Consider the following 14292-nt stretch of genomic DNA (forward strand, 5'->3'; position numbering starts at 1 on the left):
CTGGTGCAACCGATGCACACATGCTGGGCATCCACAGGCAAATTATTTTGCTAATTAAAATCTACTGACAACTCAGCCTTGACTACCAAGATAGCTGCATAATAAATACATGAATAAATAAATAAATATATAAATAAATATATGAATAATTACATGAATAAATAAATGAATATATAAATAAATATATGAATAATTACATGAAAAATTAAATGAATATATAAATAAATATATGAATAATTACATGAAAAATTAAATGAATATATAAATAAATATATGAATAATTAAATGAATATATAAATAAATATATGAATAATTACATGAATAATTAAATGAATATATAAATAAATATATGAATAATTACATGCATAAATAAATAAGTAAATGCATAAATAAATGGATGAATTAATTGATGAATAAATAAATGAATAAATAAATAAATACAAAAATGGAATGAATGAATGAATGAAAAAATGAATAAATAAAACAATAAACACATGAATAAATAAAACAATAAACACATGAATAAATAAACAGATGAATGAATGAATAATATAATGAATGAATATATGAATAACTGAATGAATGATGACTGTGGATGAAACAAATTCACACAGTAGTTAGCTGCTGACTTAAAAATGAACTTCATGATTAAAATTAAATTAAAAAGTCCCACACACAAACACACACACACACACACACACGCACACACACACACACACACATACACATACACATACACACACACACACATACACATACACACACACACACACACACACACACACACACGCACGCACGCACACACACACACACACACACACACACACACACACACACCTGATGGTCTGTCAGAATAATGAACCCATTATGCTAATTCAGTTCTTATGGGACGCAGACAGCAGATTTTATAAATGTAATGAATTCAGTACGTTTGGGACAATGTGTCATTATTATCAGTTACTGTGATTCCCCAGATCCAAGAAAACATTCAGATAATTAATGAGATGAGTAATTAAATCATGTGATTACAGAAATGATGGTTTATTAGTAAATTATGTGTCTATTTTAGGAGAAATAAAGTTATTTTAATATAAACTACAGTATTACCTTCATTTCAGATGAAAACAAATTACCTGTGGATAAGATGGTAAATTCTCTGTGCTCATATAACTAGGACTAACAGTTTAAAAGTACACATTAGACCAGCAAGCTTCTGATTACTAGTTCTGTATCTTAACCGCTGTGTTAAATCCACATTATAATCTTAATAGCTTTATTCAATACACATTGTAAATCTATTTCTATCTTTAAATCCACATTACAAAATTAATCCTTTTATTAAATCCATAATGTAAAACTAATCCCATAATTGAATCCACATTATAAAATTAATCATGTCATTTAATTCACATTATAATCCTAATTCTATCATTAAATCCAATTTATGACACTAATCCCATCATTAAATCTACATTATAAAACTAATCCCATTAATGAATCCACATTATAATCTTAATACTATATATACTATACATATATATATATCTTTAAATCTTTGTAATAAAACCAATCCTATTATTTAATCTACATTATAAAACTAATCCTATCATTAAATCTACATTATAAAACTAATCCTATCATTAAATCTACATTATAAAACTAGTCCTATCATTAAATCTACATTATAAAACTAATCCTATCATCAAATCCACATTATAAAACTAGTCCTATGATTTAACTCAGATTATTAAACTGATCCTATCATTAAATCTAAATTATAATTCTTATTCTATGATCAAATCCACATTATAAAACTAATTCTATCATTAAATGTACATTATAAAACTAATCCTATCATTAAATCTACATTATAATTCTTATTCTATCATCAAATCCACATTATAAAACTAATCCTATCATTAAATATACATTATAAAACTAATCCTATCATTAAATCTACATTATAAAACTAATCCTATCCTTAAATGTACATTATAAAACTAATCCTATCATTAAATCCACATTGTAAACCTATTACTATTGTTGAATCCACAGTATAAAACTAATCCTATCTTTAAAGCAACATTATGACACCAGTTCTATATTTAAATTCTTATTTCATACCATATCAACATCTCAGTGAAAAAAAAAATCTAAGTTTAAACAGACCCGTTTACTAAACGCCAATAAACTATAATTACACTTATTATTACACTACACTACACACACACACACACACACACACACACACACACACACATACACTCATATATATAAATACACGGTCATTCACACTTACACACAATCTACACTTTATCCCACAGAATGATGAAGTTGAAACGCGGTGGTGGCAGCATTATGCTATTGGATGCTTTTTAGTGGTAGGTACAGGTACAGTGAGACTGGTAAGAACTGAAGGATTGATAAATACAGACAAATACAGGAACATTCTGAAAAACTCTAGAGAGCACAGAAGCTCAGACTGGGCCAGCAGGTCACCTTTCAACATGACAATGACCCGAAGCACACAGCCAAAACAACACTGGACCAGTTAGTGGCAAGTCTCTACTTGCTGGTCGAAATATTTTCTGAATCGACTGTACACACTTCTACACACACATACACACACTACCATTGTTTACGTGATGATTAATTTTACACATGATCATAGCTGACCTCAGATGAAAGTGCTGAAGCAAACACGATTTTTCTTCATTAGCTCGTATTAATTACAATATCAGAGAGTAAATGGTGATTAGACACACCGATGATAATTGGGTACCGGAGCACAGCTGACCTTTTTCATTAAAGGAGATCCCACAGCTAGCGGCTCTTTAATATTCACCATTTTCACACAGTCCGGAGTCTGCGGCTCTAATTAGCCAATAAAGGTGTGTGTAACCTTTGTGAGGGAGCTCGGAGCAGGAAGCCATCTGGACGCTGGAGGAGCTCCAGAAGCAAATGAAGCTCCAGGGAACGTCTGAACAATATGCAGATTCAGATGGAGAGTGGAAACGTGATGGGATGGCTCGGTCTGGTGGGCATGTGTGTACTTACAGAGATACACACATACACACTGTTTAAATGGTTTGATGAAGCTACGTGGTCATTGTTCCTCTTACCTTGTTGTCCATCAGCTGGACGTTCAGGCCCTGCTATGTTGTCTAAATATTTATGTTCCTGCTATAAATTACATGAATAAATGATGTAAACCTTTACCTTGACGTTTTCCCTTTTATTCGATACCGAACATTTGGTACCAATCCATTTTTAAGGCATTTAAGCTATTGGTTTAAATTTTGTGATTAAAAAGCTTGCAGTGCCAAAGTTTCCCATTCCATTCAGGACTGTTTCAGTACCAAATTCTTCAGTTCCAGAACCACATGTTACTGTTTCAGTACCAAATTATTCAGTTCCAGAACCACATGTTACTGTTTAGTACTAAATTCTTCAGTTCCAGTACCACATGTTACTGTTTAGTACTAAATTCTTCAGTTCCAGTACCACATGTTACTGTTTAGTACCAAACTCTTCAGTTCCAGAACCACATGTTACTGTTTAGTACTAAATTATTCAGTTCCAGAACCACATGTTACTGTTTAGTACCAAATTCTTCAGTTCCAGTACCACATGTTACTGTTTAGTACCAAATTCTTCAGTTCCAGTACCACATGTTACTGTTTAGTACCAAATTCTTCAGTTCCAGAACCACATGTTACTATTTAGTACTAAATTCTTCAGTTCCAGTACCACATGTTACTGTTTAGTACCAAATTCTTCAGTTCCAGTACCACATGTTACTGTTTAGTACCAAATTCTTCAGTTCCAGAACCACATGTTACTATTTAGTACTAAATTCTTCAGTTCCAGTACCACATGTTACTGTTTCCATACCAAATTCTTCAGTTCCAGTACCACATGTTACTGTTTAGTACCAAATTCTTCAGTTCCAGTACCACATGTTACTGTTTAGTACTAAATTCTTCAGTTCCAGTACCACATGTTACTGTTTAGTACCAAATTCTTCAGTTCCAGAACCACATGTTACTATTTAGTACTAAATTCTTCAGTTCCAGAACCACATGTTACTGTTTCCATACCAAATTCTTCAGTTCCAGTACCACATGTTACTGTTTAGTACCAAATTCTTCAGTTCCAGTACCACATGTTACTGTTTTAGTACCAAATTCTTCAGTTCCAGAACCACATGTTACTATTTAGTACTAAATTCTTCAGTTCCAGTACCACATGTTACTGTTTCCATACCAAATTCTTCAGTTCCAGTACCACATGTTACTGTTTAGTACCAAATTCTTCAGTTCCAGTACCACATGTTACTGTTTTAGTACCAAATTCTTCAATTCCAGTACCACATGTTACTGTTTAGTACTAAATTCTTCCAGCACCATTCACTACTGTGACAGTACCAAATTCTTAAGTTCCAGTCCTAAAGACTTTAGTTTTAGTTCTAGTTCTAGTACCAAATATTATTGTTTTAGTACCAAAGGCTTTGGTTCTAGCATCAAATATTACTGTTACAGTACCAATGGCTTTCCAGTACCATTCAGTACTGTTTTAGTACCAAATTCTTCAGTTCCAGCACCATATGTTCAGTTCCAGTACCATTATGTACTGTTTCAGTACCAAATTCCTGTTTCAGTACCTACTGTTACCAAATTCTCTAGTTCTAGTATCAAATATTATTGTTTCAATACCAAAGTCTTCAATTCCAGTACCATATAACTGCTACAGTACCAATGTCTTCAGTTCCAGTACCATTCACTATTGTTACAGTACCAGATTCTTCAGTTTCAGTCTTAAAGGCTTTAGTTCCAGTACCAAATATTACTGTTACAGTACCAATGGCTTTAGTTCTAGTACCAAATATGACTGTTACAGTACCAAATTCTTCAGTCTCAGTAGCACATGTTATTGTTACAGTACCAAAGTCTTCAGTTCCAGAACCATATGTTACTGTTACAGTACCAAAGACTTTAGTTCCAGTACCAAATATTGTTACAGTACCAGTCTTCAGTTCCAGAACCACATGTTACTGTTACAGTACCAAAGTCTTCAGTTCCAGAACCACATGTTACTTACAGTACTAAATTCTTCAGTTCCAGAACCATATGTTACTGTTACAGTACCAAATTCCTCAGTTCCAGAACCATATGTTACTGTTACAATACCAAAGTCTTCAGTTCCTGTCTTTAAGGCTTTAGTTCTAGTACCAAATGTTATTGTTACAGTAGCAGTCTTCAGTTCTAGTACCATATGTTACCTCTATATTCAGTTCTAGTACCAAATATTACTGTTACAGTACCAAACGCTTCAATTTTAGTTCCAAAGGCTTCAGTTCTAGTACCAATTATTACTGCAACAGTACCAATGACTTCAGTTGTCCTTTAACAACACCAAAAGCTATAGTTCCTGCATAAAAGCTTCATGTAAAATAGTAGCATACAGTAACTCATAAACCTTAGCCCTTTTACACCCCCCTCACCAAATTCCAGTACCAAAGGTTTACATGTCAGCACCAACATTTCTGTTACAATATCAAAAGATCTGGTTTTAGATCTTAACCTTAGCCAAAGTTTCCAGTTCCAGTATCAATACAAAAGGTTCCTGTTTAAGAACCTGTGAGTCCAATTTCTTAACCAAAGCATTTAGTTCCAAAGTAATCATTTCCACTATCAAACGTCCCGGTATTAGGGCCAAATCTTGCAGTTCCAGTACATAAGGTTCCTGTTAAAATATGAAAGGATCCTGTTTCAGTACCAGTGATTCCAGATCAATTCTCAGAGCAAAAACTTTCATTACAATACACCAGTTCAGTTTCAGTACCAAAGGCTGCAATTTCAGTTTAAAATGATCCTTTTTTAGTGCTAAATGGGACGATTGGTTCACAATTAGTACATTTTATTTCATAAAAGCCACATTTGCTTTTTCAAGTGTTGTCAAGTAGTCAAGAGACCAGCTGATGGTCTGTAATAGCATCACATTAGCCATGAAAAGCTAAATTGCTATAATTGTACAATAAACACATCAACAATAATTCAAAACATTTTTGTTTGCACATCAGTGGAACACTTGGCACCATGAGCCACTTATTAAATGCGGATGGGATTTGTCTCAAATCAAAACATCAATCTTGGCCACTTTCCCCTCACATCTGTGCCATTACAAATAATAGAGAAAAAAGCTGAGCGCAGAGCAGAGGTTCGCCTGTCCGTGGTTCAGTGTGAATACAGACCTCATCACAGAGGTGAAGCAAATAATCAGAACACAAATAAAATCCTCTTTATGTGGATGTTTTCAGTACAGGAAGCACCGGAGCAGAATGGCGTGTTAGAGGAACACACCAAAACACCACAACAACACACCAAAACATCACAACAACCCTCACCCTCCAGAAATGCATTAGTGCTCTTATGAGCTTATAAAGTAAAGAGCATGAGAGGCGCATTCACGCTAATGTGCACCACATGACCATTCTGACTTCTTTATTCAACAAGATTGCATTAGTCATCTAAAAGATAAACTCCACAAATATAAAAACAGGAAGACCTGAAGAGTCAGAGGTAAATAAAACACTGATGGTTTGATTTGTGAGTAAAGCAGGAAAAACACAGAAATGTATTTTCATTTGGAGAAAAAAGGTAAGTAAATATTTAAGAGATAATTATGTATAAACTTCTGATTGGCTGACAGATTTCCATTATATTTTTAACCCCTTTGTATAAAAGTAACATAAGCATGTCATTAACCTTTTATATCAAATGTTATATGCTGTTATTAGTGGTCAAACATTTCTGTCACATTTACTATTATTATTATTATTATTATTATTATTATTATTATTATTAATTATTATTATTATTATTATTATTATTTATTCATTATTATTTAATACGTTTTTTTTACTATTTATTATTGTTATTATCATTATTTATTTATTATTATTATTTTAAAAAATATTACTATTTATTATTGTTATTATTATTTTTATTATTATTATTATTATTATTATTATTATTATTATTATGTCAGTTACCTTTTATATCAGATGTTAAATGCTGTCATTAGTGGTATTATTATTATTATTATTATTATTATCATTATTATTATTATTATTATTATTATTATTATTATGTAATTTACCTTTTATATCAAATGTTATATGCTGTCATTAGTGTCAATAATGTTTGTCACATATTATATTATTATTATTATTATTATTATTATTTAATAATATTATAATATTATTTCATAATATTATTGCTATTTTATATTACTATTATTAGTATTGTTAGTATTGTCATTTTTATTATAAATTATAAACATCATTATCATTATCATTATTATTATTATTATTATTATTATTATTATTATTATTATAACCACTTTTGAAAACATATAACATTTGGTATGGCAGGTTTATAACATGCTCATAGTATGTAAAGGTCACAATGCAGGGTTCCAATAAAATAAAGTCCTAAAAGCTCTAAAGCAGCTCAAATGTCATTATATCATTATATCAAGCAGTCAGTTAGAGACACTGACCCCTCCTGATTGAAAAAGCTCTGTGCTGCATTACAGACTGTGCAGTGCTTTAGAGAAATGATTCGTTTCTGAGTGCAGATTTTCAGGCCTGGTTAAATTATTCAGCCTGGCTGAACACAAGCTCCTCTGGCGCTCCTGATGGTCGCCATATGGCAGCCGGATTGCAAAGTGGGCAAGAAGAACGCTCCTGGGTGTACATAAGTGAAGCTGAACAGGAATCAAGCCCGTGGGTTTGGGCTCGGGGAGAGGAACACAAGGAAGCCGTGAGTGAAGCATACGAAGGAATCAGTGCTAGTGTCAAGGGAGGAACAGCAGATACCCCTGAAATACGAGTGTGTGTGTGTGTGAGTGAGTGAATGAGCGAGTGAGTGAGTGAGTGAGTGAGTGAGTAAATGAGTGTCTAAGTAAATGAGTGAGTAAGTGTGTAAGTAAATGAGTGTGTGTGAGTGAGTGTGTGAGAGAGTAAATGAATGAGCGAGTGAGTGAGTGAGTATATGTGTAAGTGTGTGAGTGAGTAAATGAGTGAGCAAGTGAGTGAATGAGTGAGCAAACAAGTATGTAGATGAGTGAGTGAGTGAGTGAGTAAATGAGTATGCGAGTGAGTGAGTGTGTGAGCAAATGAGTGAGTGAGTGTGTGAGTGAGTGTGTGAGTAAATGAGCATGTGAGTGAGTGAGTGTGTGTGTGAGGGTGTGAGTGAGTGAGTGAGTGAGTAAGTAAATGAGTGTGTGAGTGAGTGTATGAAAGAGTGAGTGTGTAAATGAGTAAGTGTGACTAAGTGAGTGAGTGTGTAAGTGGGTGAGTGAGTGAGTAAGTAAATGAGTGAGTGTGTGAGTGAGTGAGCAAGTGTGTGTGTGTGAGGGTGTGAGTGAATGAGTGAGCGAGTGTGTGTGTGAGGCTGTGAGTGAGTGAGTGAGTAAATGAGTGTGTGAGAGTGTGTGTGTGAGCGAGCGAGTGTGTGTGTGAGTATATGTGTGAGTGAGTGAGTGAGTAAATAAGTGAGTGAGTGTGTGAGTGGTTTAGTAAATGTGTGAGTGTGTGAGTGAACGAGTGAGTGTGTGCAGTGAAACAAGTCTTATTTATATGAGCATTAAAAAGTCACCAGCTTAAGTAAAAAATAATGACTAATTATAATTAGGAGGTCATGCAGGAAAACCAAACACCATAACAGATCAGCATCACTGTAACGTCCCACACACATTTAAACTTTGTTTTATTTTCGTGTTTGTGGGTGTTTTGTTCCATAATTCAGCCCCAGAAACAGAAGCGCTGCAGTAGATGAAGATGAATCTTTGTACTTTTCTAAACGAGCTCTACACTAATCTGATTTGTGTGTTTACACTCTTCTGTTCTGTAGAGTTCAGCCACTTCAAAACACGCCATACAGAAATTCTCTGCTGGCACCACTGGACTGAAATAATTCACTCTCACCCGCCAGTGCACACCGGCTACACAACGTCCAAATCAATAGAGGAAACATTCCTGCTGAAAATAAAGCCACTCTGTGCCCACGGACCTCCGCCGCATGTTGTTTTTGCCACTTAATTGTACCGACATGCACGGATGGTTCTCGGAATGAATCCGAGGTCACGTCGACGCCACGGAATGCCAAACAAAAACAGGCCGATTCTTTATTTCCAACAGAATCATGAGTGGTGATGAAAATGCCGTTCTCCGAGCACATGATGGTTTTGGAGAGCAGTGTGTGTGTCGCACTTATATCTGCTTCATTAGTAAAAGTCGTTATCTCGGAAAAATGACACGCTGAGCTAAAAATACTGATCGCTTGTTAATCTCCACTAAACAGTCATTATCGACAGTAAAGCAGGAGGAACATCTGCCCGTCATCTGAGCTCCATCAGCTAGACTGTGTCGCCATTGTAGGGACAAAATAATCATTCTGGAAGCTAAACAAGTTTGCATATTTCCATTTTCACAATATCTAATCTATGAATGACAACCTTAGCAGGTACACTATATGACCAAAAGTATGTAGACACTTGATCATAATAATGAAAGAATGCAATTCCAAAACCATAGGCATTGAACTGAGTAATAGATACGATAGATATGATCTTCAAAAAGTTTCCGCACTTATATTTTGGTTGGAAGTGGTGAGGGTTGGAGGAGTAGTAATTGATCGTGTCTGAAAGACACTTATAGTCCAGATTTAGCTCCATCTGATGTTCAAAGAAGCTTTAAGGGGAAGAAGATTTTCATGTGATGATGATGTGAAAGCAGCGCTGCATCAGTGGCTACGAGCTCAACCAAAAACATTTTTTGATGATGGCATTAAAACGTTGGTACGGCTGGGAAAATGCATCGAAGGTGATTATGTAGAAAAGTGATGCCATTTGTGTTTGAGTTAAAAAAACTTTTTGAGCGGAAACTTTTTGAAGAACCCTCGGTATTAAGGTTTGGGAGAACCTTCCCCAAACTATCGTTACAAAGCTGAGAGCATATAACTGATTTTGTATGATTGATTTAATTCATTTATGTCTCAAGAATCTGCATGTAAGAATTAAAAAGGGTGTCCACAATATTTTGGTAGTTAGATAAAGTGCATATACACAAATCAGGCATAACATAATGACCACCTTCCTAATATTGTGTTGGCCCCCCTATTGCTGCCAAAACAGCCCTGCAACTGTGATGCTCTGTGTATTCTGACACCTTTCTATCAGAACCAGCATGAACTTCTTCAGCACTCTGAGCTACAGTAGCTCGTCTGTTGGATCGGACCACATGGACCAGCCTTCACTCCCCACGTTTATCAATGAGCCTTGGCCGCCCATGACCCTGTCGCCGGTGTACCACTGTTCCTTCCTTGGACCACTTTTGATAGACACTGACAACTGCGGACCGGGAACACCCCACAAGAGCTGCAGTTTTGGAGATGCTCTGACCCAGTCGTCTAGTCATCACAATTTGGCCCTCATCAAACTCGCTCAAATCCTCACGCTCGTCCATTTTTCCTGCTTCTAACATCAACTTTGAGGATAAAATGTTCACCCAACAGGTGTCGTGATGAAGAGATTAACAGTGCTATTCACTTCACCTGTCAGTGGTCATAATGTTATGCCTGGTCAGTGTATTTACAATGTCCCATCCTTTGTTTGAATGTTCAGTCTGAAACAATGAAATGCTTACATCTACGCAGATGAAGTCATCAGTACTTGGTTTATATAGAGGGAAGTGAGCAGGACTGGGGAAGATCTGAGATTCTGGAGAGCTTTAGATGAAAAGAGAAGGTCAGGAGGATTACTGAGGGATTTCTAAATGAGAGGAAGGCTTTTCTACTCAATCCTTTCTTTTACAGGGAATCAGTGTAGATTTCAGAGTGTAGATACACCATCGTGTAGGGATCAGGTGTTGGAAAGAAACTGAGAAGCTTATTTGGGGATAATCTGCAGTTTATGAAGGATCTACGGCTGAGAGCTGCGAGAGGAGGAGAGAATACAATAATCTAGATGCCTTGATCACGTCTATAGAATAATGCCACAGCGTGGATCAATCTTTACAGAACAGCAAGGGACGGTTCTTCATAAGTGTTACCACACCCGAGGAGCTCATCAGCCTTCCTCCATGGTGGGATTTAAGAAGAAGGAATCCAATTTGCAGATAGACTGTGGACCTTGTAGGAGATCCCATTCTGAGAGATAAAATGAGGCAATGGGAGGCTGCATCTACATTTTGTTTAACAAAAAAAAAAAAAAGTGAGTTGACTCAACTGCTAAAATTGTTTGCGGAAGTAGCATTTCCACCGTAAGAACATGAATTAATGTGCATATTATCAAAACCACTGAAAATAAAAATAAATAAATACATAAAAATAAGATCTCCATTATTTCCAAAGTAATTAAAAGGAGGACCAACTTAGATGAAGCTGAATTTGATTTTAAATGAATATAATTATTATTAGTTAGCATCAATCTATAATTAATTGTCCAAAACAATCAAGTGCAATCATTTGCACACCTGGATTTGTGCAGTTTTTCCCACTCTTCATGGCAGATCCCCTAAAGCTCAGTCAGATTAGATACCAAGTGTTTGTGAACTGCCATTTTCAGGTTTGATATTTAATGGGTTTTAATCTGGGCTCAAGAACATTCAAAGATTTTCCCAAAGCCACTCTAGTGTTGTTTTAGCAGTATGCTTTGGGTCACTATTGCCATAGTCTGAGTTTGCATGCAGAAGAGATTTTATTTAAGGTTGTTGTTGTGTTTGGCTGCATTCATATGTTCCTTAATTCTTACCAGCCCCCCTGTTCTGGCCACTGAGGAGCAACAACTTAACATGATGCTGCTACCACCTTGTTTCACTGTAGGCATGGTGTAATTGTCTTGGGCATATGGGATGTCATGAACAGTACATTTGGATGATTAGTAAATAGATGGAAGGATGGATGGATGGAAGGATGGATGGATGGAAGGATGGATAGATGATGAATGGATGGATGGATGGATGATGGATGGATGGATGATGGATGGATGGATGGAATAGATAGAGAGATCAATGGCAACAACAGTGGCTACATGGCAGAGCTGGGATTAAAGAGCTCTACTTAGGAGGCTACCACTGCTAGCCAGGTGACATGCAGAGTCTGTTTTTGCCAGACATGGTGGGGGCATGGAGGCACAAAAGATTGACAGTACCTGTTGGTACTTTAATCAGGCAGTCTCTAATATAGTTGTGATGCTTGAGTACTGTAAAGGAGCGGTCCCCAACCTTTTTTGCACCACGGACCGGTTTCATATAAGATATAATTTCACGGACCAGCCAGGTGACTTGCAGGGCCAGATATGCTGCTTGCAGTTCTGCCCAAAGAGCTGAAAGAGATTTCAAAGAGGGCTGTCACATGACGTTTACTCTCTACTCAAATGTTTCTGTCTTATAGCTGATTTACGAAGTGCTGCAGATTCGGCTGTCCTTCAAACAGGTTCTTCCATCTCTGTGATCACTGGATTCTTTCTTATCTTCCTGACCAAGGACAAGGGTCAAGGTTGTGCCAAGCCTTGATAATTCAACACTATTAAGGCCACTGTGGTCCTGCGACACTACACGCCTGAGATGTTGTTTTATATATTTGCTCTGATCTACATCTCACCACAATTCAATCCACAAACAGTTCTTTGAGATTCACTGTTTGATTTTTGTTCTGATAACGCAGTGAAAATTGTAAAACCTTATAAACCTACAGCACGTGTGTCTTTACTCTAGACTGATGCTAAATATGGTGATTCTATCTATTCAAATCAACAACAAATTGAATCCTGCAAAAAGTAAAGGAGTCTAAACACTCGGAATCCACTCGATGCATAAAAGAGGACCTTGGCAAGGAGGCAAGTGACTTTTTCACACCACTATAAATACACACACTGCGCTTCTGAATTTGTTTGATGGCCTTCATCTTCACCTAAGTGGCATTTACCCAGCATGCCCACACTCCACACACCCGCCTCATTTTAAAAGCTCTTAACATTGAATATTCATCCCTTCCTTTGCGGCCATAAGAACAGAAGAACATTATTCAGGAGCAGCTCGGTCCACAGGCCACATAAAGACCGTTAGCATCCATTTAGCCATCTGTGCTAATCACGCCAGAGGAAAAAAGGAAACTGAGCACGGCTATTTGTTTCGTTCACGTGGGAATCATTTCCATACTGACCTCTAGCATCCAGAATGTCCTTCATAGATCAACCACGCGATCAGAACCCATTCCTAAACATCGACGCTGTGGCCTTTATGGATCTGTGACCTACACGCTAATGAAACGTCGGAGTTTCCTCTCATCTGAGCTTTCATTATGACTCCTGTTTATGTGTTTTTGTATTCCCACTCTTTGTCTGTTATTGCTGCTCATTGTTCTCACTGATGTTTCCTGTCATGCTGAGTGTAATCCCACACCGTCTCCCCTTCACATGTGTATTTCATGTTCTGTTCATGTCTACCTTGTATATTTCTGTAGTCGTGCCCTTTAAGAATGTTTCTGCATTTAACTGCATTTATTTGTCACTTTGTCAGGGGGTCTGAATTCACTCTACACTACATATTTTAGCATTTCGCAGATGCTTTTATTTAAAGCCACTTACAATACTGTGACGGTATACATTCTAAGCAATAAAGGTTTACGGGCCTTGCTCAAGGGCCCAACAGTGCCAGTCTGGTGGTGGTAGGGCTTGAGCCAGCGACCTTTTGATTACAAGCCCAGTACCTTAACCACTAGGCTACAACCGACCTACAGTCAATACAGCCATGTGCTACAGTTGGGTCCCTGAACAAGACTGTTCATCCTCACTTGCTTAGAAGGTTGTTGGTTCAAGCCCTAATACTGCCAGGTTGCCACAGTTGGTCCCCTGAACAAGACTCCTCATCCTCACTTGCTTAGAAGGTTGTTGGTTCAAGCCCTAATACTGCCAGATTGCCACAGCTGGTCCCCTGAACAAGACTCCTCATCCTCACTTGCTTAGAAGGTTGTTGGTTCAAGCCCTAATACTGCCAGATTGCCACAGCTGGTCCCCTGAACAAGACTTCTCATCCTCACTTGCTTAGAAGGTTGTTGGTTCAAGCCCTAATACTGCCAGATTGCCACAGTTGGTCCCCTGAACAAGACTCCTCATCCTCACTTGCTTAGAAGGTTGTTGGTTCAAGCCCTAATACTGCCAGATTGCCACAGTTGGTCCCCTGAACAAGACTCCTCATCCTCACTTGCTTAGAAGGTTGTTGGTTCA

The 14292-nt window shown here is 36.8% G+C and overlaps 1 protein-coding gene across 1 annotated transcript in view; it reads right to left on the minus strand.

The window, feature by feature from the left end:
* Window positions 1–14292, minus strand: part of thsd7ba (thrombospondin, type I, domain containing 7Ba) — a gene marked incomplete at its 5' end in the record, with an annotated part of 260282 nt that overhangs the window by 33070 nt on the left and 212920 nt on the right. The window lies entirely within an intron of this gene.

The sequence above is a fragment of the Trichomycterus rosablanca genome, chromosome 12, assembly GCF_030014385.1.
Source record: "Trichomycterus rosablanca isolate fTriRos1 chromosome 12, fTriRos1.hap1, whole genome shotgun sequence".
NCBI classification, from domain to species: domain Eukaryota; kingdom Metazoa; phylum Chordata; class Actinopteri; order Siluriformes; family Trichomycteridae; genus Trichomycterus; species Trichomycterus rosablanca.